General features: G+C 37.0%; 1 protein-coding gene across 7 annotated transcripts in view; it reads right to left on the bottom strand.

Moving 5' to 3' along the window:
* The window catches only part of ZEB2 (zinc finger E-box binding homeobox 2), a 131,931-nt gene that overhangs the window by 41,945 nt on the left and 82,486 nt on the right, over window positions 1–7,500 (bottom strand). The gene's annotated exons all lie outside the window — the stretch shown is intronic.

Here is a 7,500-nt window from a genome sequence, read left to right on the forward strand (position 1 = left end):
TTCTAAAAAGCAACAGAAACATAGACACACAAACTATGCCTATACTGCATATGTAAAGAGACATATTGCAATATGTACTTTCGATACTCCACAAAAACTTATAAAATAGATCTACAATTGACAATTTTATTAGCTTAGTGACATGAAGTATTTACTATATAATGTTGTACTATAAATATGAGATGACTTCACTATATTAACTGTGGTTTTTTCCCTAGAAACAGTAGACACACACACACACACACACACACACACACACACACACGTCCATCTATTTACCCAAATACACAAACACATACACAAACCTGCTCCATCTGAATTTTCACTCTTTCTTCTATGTCAACCGTCATGTGCTAAGGCCATTTATATCCTAATCTTTTAAGCAGAAAATGAGGAAAAGCCATATCTTCTGGGCCATTAATACTACTATTGAGATGTCTTCATAGTGTCATAATTACAGAAGATTTCAAAGTGACACAGGCAAGACCAACACAAATGTTAAAATAACTCACAAGAACTGGCGGGCTGCTTTTGCAGCCCTCAGTCCCAGCAATGCTCAGTAGCTTTTCTTAAAATAGACAGCCTGTAAATAAGGTCTGTGAACTCAATTGAAGGTGGCTGTTTCTGAATTAGTCAGCCCTCACAGGCTCTCGGCCTACATGCTAGTACATAAATTGTCCACTTTACCACCAGACAAGAAAGATTAGAGTAATAAACACGGGGCATTAGCTCAGCTAGAGAAACACACCAGCCGTTACGCACACACAGGATTGCCAAGAACTGTTAACCCAACTCTCCAGAAACACACACAAAAAAACAAGTTAGAACCATGACATCATGGGAACAAGAGGGAGAGAGAAAGGGGGGAAAAAAAGGCTGTGGAAAAAAAAAAAAGCACAAACAATTTTCAGGTTCATTTTGATTTCTCTGCGCCTAATAAAGCAATCCTCCGCTAAGTTATCAACTGAGCTATCTCAAGTGGCTCTTGCCAGCTATCGGATTATACAAAAGTGGCAGAAAAGGAGGAAAAAAATGAAAAGGATTGTGTGTCAGGTCCATAATGCTTTTGGAGAATTCTGGAAACATGTCTAGTTACAAATTTTAGTCAGTCATATCTGTTTGCTTTGACAGGTTCCCAGGGAGTAAAAAAGGAACAAAAAGAGAGAGATTTTTTTTTTGTCATGTGAGGCTGGGGACAAAAAGATTACACCGTGCATATCTGCTCATAATATGATCTTTGTATAATCCGCGGGTCTGCACTTGCCTTCCGAACAACTGCACAACAGGTGCAAATTAAAATGAAAACGGCAGCGGAGCCGGGCAAACAGAATCTGCTGACCTGGTTTGAATACCAATTGACGGGGGAAACAAAACCTTTTCAAGAGGTGTGACCACAAGGGCTTAGGCAAGTTCAGGCTGGGTAATGCCCTCAGATCTACAAAAAGAGAGATATTCTAACATCTCTGCTCTAGCTGTGTGGTCCAGATATACCTTAGCACAATCAATAATGTGCTTCTTTTTTTTTTTTTTTTCCTGGTGACTGAGATTTAACTATTTCTTAGCAACAAGCAGAAGATTCTTTACAAATTTTCAGAATGCTGGGGGTGGGGGGGAGTGGGAATGGGGGGGCTACAACAAAAGCTCCTAAGGCCTGGGAAGCTTTCAACCCACCTCCTAAAAACTGATCTCTGGGCACAGGAGGAATAAAGAAAGGTCCAGAAGGAGTGAATAAAATTATCTAAGGCTGGACAGGCATTAAAAGGCCTTTATCCTGGAAAAAAAAAAAAAAAAACCCATGCCTTTTAAGGTCTTTTTCTGCATGGACCACAATATCCCGTGTGACACGTGAGTGTTCCTGCAGCAATACAATTGAAATATTTTCTTGTGAAAAAAAAGAGAGATAAATGATTTATGAACAGCCCTTGAGGAGTCCCAAATATCAGAACAATCTAAACAAGCAATGAAGTCATGTCTCACCATATAGGGTCAGGAGTACAGCATCCATCACCTTCACAGGACAACAATACTTCACAACCTTTAGGGTTTGTGCTCACAAATAGTAGTAAATACTTTTAAACTAAATAAATAACTGCTGTCAAATTCACTTACAGAGGCAGTATGCCATCTTTTCTAGCGCTGTGTTAACTAGGATATGCATTTCCATACGCCATTATGCTGGTGTGCCACTCTCCCAACCCCTTTTTAAATCCAGGTACAACAATTCATAACATAGTTTTTATATCTGAATTCAAATGAGATAATCTCATTCTGCTCTTTCTGGTTGACCATCTGACAATCAAAATTAAATGCACTGAGATGGACTTTGCACTTCCTGATCCCTACCCCATCCCCCGACCTCTAAATCCCAGGATTTTCCTTTAAATTGTTCCCTCACGTCTAGTCAGTGGATTTGCCTAGTACAAGTACTGTGGAAATTTTCACCATAAAATATTCTTACTCTAGAATGGCCAATACTTGACGGATTTAGCCCCACTTACATTATGAAATAAAAATAGGCTCATTTTCCCATTTGGACCTGTTTTGATGTTTTGCCCACCATCATCACCACTGGCAGAAGAGATCTTAATAATGTAGCTTTGTCTCTGCAAAGAAGAGATTCGATTTTGTATAATAACCAACGTATACTGGTTTTAAATGAGGTTCATTGGGCAGAATATATTAGGCCAGTGTCTGTTTTTGAACTTATGATATATATCTTTTTATTCAGCATTTAAAAGTCTGGAAGTTCCCATATAATGTAGCAAAGTTCTATTCAGTCCTTATAGGTCAAATAAGCCACCGTTTGCATGAGTCTCAGCAAAATTTTAGACATGTATTGGAGCTACATGGCTGGCACAAAAACAGACGTTACTTCAAAACCACAAAGAAGTGGGAGCCCAAAGAATTCCTTTCTGCAATTCAATAAACAAGAGGAAAGATGTACTGTTTGCTGGCTCAAAATAGACACTAATTTTACATCTGTCTCTGAGGCATAGCAAAAAGCCAACTAAAGAGCAGTAATAAATGTCCAAAAACAGCATCAGTATCCAAAACTCTCACAGTAGTCTTCAGAGGAATTAATTACAATTCTGTGTAACAGTTGCATTGGCAAAATGCACCTATAATTATATACAGGTACTGTACTGTATTACAGGGAAATTTGCCATGTGATACTATGTTTACATGATAATTGATGGATAAGATAAAACTATTTGCATATGAAGGGCATAAGAATTACTGGCATGGCTCACCATTTTATGTGGAATCATATTAAAGTTTCATTTTCTCTAAAACTGTATGTATAATATGGGGTTACCAAAGGGCATAAAGCTGATACTTAAATTTGCTTTATAGCAAATGGGCCTGGAAAGATATATCTGCATATGCATTACTAAAAGCCTATATTTAAAAGGCTTTATAGTTTATCTATAATAAGCATTATTTTCACGTCACCAGATTATATTATATTAAATCCTCTCTATTCTTCCTTCCAAGTAAACAATACTCTAAATTATATCACTATGCCAATTAATTTTACAGTCATATGCAAAACAAATAATGGTTTCTCTTCCTTGCCTATACATATAACTTTTATTTTCAGATTTTTGTGTTCTGGTGACATGTAATAGAATAGTAGCAAAATTTGACATTTTTATAACGTCCATACCTGCTGGAAAATTTCAGCATTTGCAAAAATGGCCTATCATAGCATTTAAACATTGCTGATAATTAGCTTGACATTTGAAATAGCAGAACTGTTGTTCTGAAGATGCCCTATACAATGTTACCTTACTAACCCCTTTTCCTACTTATATGCTTTCTCTACATTATTTTGTCAGTTACAGTACAAATAAGATATCAGTTGCTAATGTATTAACATACAAAAGAACTGATGTGAAGGGGCAATACTTCATCTTCACCAGAAGCAGAAACTCTACTGATGTAAAGGAAAATTACATATGCAGCTTATAGACAGTTAATTGTTAATAAGGCAGCCAATAATGATTTCCTATAACTCTACTCAAGCGTGCCAATAAATCGTTTAATGCCATCATCAAACATTTATTAAATACCCACAATGTGGCAAATCCAGAAGATAGAAGGAGGTGCCATTCTCACCTCAGGCAGCTTACAATTTATTTGGAGAAATATAATCATAAAATTGTAGTTCCAGAAAGACACTTGAAGTCAACTCTTTGACAAAGGAGGTAATACAGGCACAGTGAGGTCAAATGACTTGTCAAAGGCCGTACAGCCAGTTGGTGGCAAAGCCGGTACTAGAAAGCATGTCCTTAGGTGTACAACAGCCAAACAAAAACATACATAATAATACAAATTCCCAGTGCAGAATGCAATCTAAGTTTAAACCCCACATGACCAGAGTAAGGGATGGAAATCCCTGGGACTTTTTGGGATTTTCATGCCACAAAAATGGAGATTGTTGCTTAATTTTAAATTGTTTTGATGATTGTTACTTTCATGGATCCCCTTAATTTGAGTTATAGAAGCCTACCAATTTGATCAATTACCAGAATCTAACAATACACCCATGTTTCCTGCAATAGTTTGGAAACAATAGAGATAAAGAGGCAGTTCACAGAATTATGAGCTTGAAGACTTGCCTTGTCCCAGAACCAACGTGTAACCAGCTGTGTGGCCTTGGCCTATCATCCAAGGAAACTTGGTTGAAATGAGTAAAAATCATGATAATGGTTCCCTGTTTATGAGGTTGTCATAGGAGCCTACAAAGTTGTACGTGCAATGGCACTGTGTGATGTATAAAACAGTAACATGGAAATGCAAGGTGATGTAACTGGTATAATCACTGAACTACCATTGTTCCAGTGTCTGTTGTCTTTTCTCTGGTGCTGCAATGTGTGGTGGCTACAAGGAAAAAGGAAGATTTGAACTTGTGCCAGTCACAATTTTTGTGTTGGCCCTTCATTTAGTAATTTATTTGCAAATGCTTCCTCAAGTAGGAAGGCCATGATGAGAGAGACCATGCCTAATCCTTCAGCTTAGACGTGACACAGACATGTAACCTCATTTTAAAAATGTCTCTGCTGGTAATATGACTACAAATTTAAAATAAGTCCTTTTGTCCAGGTATGGTGGCTCACACCTGTAATCCCAACGCTTTGGGAGGCCAAGCAGGGAGAATTTCTTGAGGTCAGGAGTTTGTGATCACCCTGGGCAAGACTCCATCTCTACAAGAAATAAAAAATCAGTCAGGTATGGTGTTGCATGCCGATAGTCCCAGTTACTCAGGACGCTGAGGTAAGAGGATTGTTTCAGTTTGGGAGGTTGAGGCTGTAGTGAGCTATGATCACACCACTGCACTCCAGCCTGGGCAACAGAATGAGACCCTGTCTTTAAAAAAAAAAAAAAAAGAAGTCTTTTGGAATTTTATGAATCATTTGGTTTCCTAAATCTCTTATGCTTACATGCTTAGAGATCATTTATGTTTGAGCCAGTGGATTAAAGGCCTTGTGGGGCTGCTTTCTTAGAATGTCTTTACATGTGGCAAGTGTCGGGAAGACCTTCTAAGACTTTTCTCCTGAACCTTAGCCTTTATTCCTCCTTGTCTTCCCCACAAATTTCAATTTCCAAGTATGTGCTACTGAGGAGAGGATGCAGCTATTTTTCAATAATTTTTGTCCAGTGACTCTTGCCCACCCAGGGGGATTTATCATTGACTTTTTTTTTTTTTTTTTAATCACAGTTACCTTGTTACCTCCGTGCTTGGGTGGGTAAAGATCGTAGGACTAAATGCAAGGTTCAATTTCTTATTTAATAATGGAGGCCTAGTGACAAACACGTATTACAAGACAAAGACAAACTCAAACAGAGATTTTCTTCTGAATTTGAACATGTATCACAGAAATGCATGAATCTTGATTTCTCCATTTAAAAATGGGAATAACTTTATTACTTGGGGATGCAAGATGAATGAATTAATGCCAGTTAGAAGGGACCATGACACTTTGAAATATTCAGATGGAATGTGCTATCCAATACAAAATATTGTTATAAATTATTATTAACATACTATAGTCAGCCTTTATACAAACTAGCTTGGCCACTTTAACTTTTTATCCCAGGAACATTCGAAGGCATTAAACCTGCATTATAAATTAATGAGTTGTAAAATGTCAGCTGATAAAACAAAAGCAGTTTTGAGTATAGGGATAAAAATGTTTCCATTTCAGATTAGCTATGTAAAAAATATGCATATTAAATAAAATGAGAGCAGAATTTCTGCAATGCCATGGTTGCAGTGGAGAGAGGCCAGTTCTGAGGCTCCTACAACTTCCTGGTTACAGGAGCATCTTGGGAAGATGGCAGCCACTCATTCCTTCTGGAAATACTAGCAGGTTCCCTGGTACCTGCGAGAGGTTTTCAAATTTCAGTATGCTGGTGATTTTCAAAAAGGTTCAAATTTCCATACATTTGTTGAGGTTCTGGATAGGCTCCAACATGCAGGTAATAACATCTTAGATATGTAATTTTCCCCTCCAAACCTCTTCCTTAATATCAAAAATATAAACATAATGGCAAATAAGAATAAAAGCAAGGACCCTCCCTTTGTCAAGCTATCCTAAAAACAGATATTGGTTGGAGAATTTGTAACAGTAAATTCAGTTTCTTTCAAGAAGACACGGTATTTCTAGGTCACAATGTTCTCAGTGAAATTTATGATTTCCCAAAGACTTGACATCTGTTTATTTTTTTACAAAAGTAAACATATTTGGGTTTTCCTGTATATCTAGGACTCATAATGGTTTTGATTACCTTACTTAACTCCTACCAAAGGAAACTAGTCATTGTATTGATGTTTCAAACACACATGCCCCTGACTGCTCCTTTCATTTAGTGAGTTTTTGTAGTTATTTCTATCCTTTAGAAATTTTTTCAGCTTCACTTTCTGTCAACATCTATAATATGCTTACACTCCAAGGACATAATACTTAGCTATACTCCAGAACACAAGTCAATAATGCCCTTTGATGGCTAAAAAGTCTAACAGCACCTTCATCAGCAAGCCTAGCATGATGGCATGCTGAGGGAAGACCCCCAAAACAACTGCTATACACAAATAATTTCATATATATTGTACATCTACTTGCCAACAATTCCACACACTTTCATAAATACATCAAGTGACTATATGTCTTCCAACAATATGTCAAAAGGAAAAAAAGATTTTAGAAGACTCTCTCTAATTATTGGAATCCACGATCATTCAACAACTTGCTCTATACAAACCATCAGAAGGAAAGTATTAAGGGGCTTTACAGAAAAAATATGCTCATTATCATGCCTGAAGGATATTCAAGAGGAATGTGAAAATAACTGTAATTTATTTAGGACCTGTAAGTATGAAAAAATAAGCTTCTGAGCCATCAAAATTGTTTTGGTATTTTTTTTTATCTGACATGAGGGCAGACCTTGTCTAACTTTAAGTTTTATAGTAATAAGACCTTGGAAATAAAACCTTGA

This window comes from Pongo pygmaeus, chromosome 11, assembly GCF_028885625.2.
Source record: "Pongo pygmaeus isolate AG05252 chromosome 11, NHGRI_mPonPyg2-v2.0_pri, whole genome shotgun sequence".
Lineage (NCBI taxonomy): Eukaryota > Metazoa > Chordata > Mammalia > Primates > Hominidae > Pongo > Pongo pygmaeus.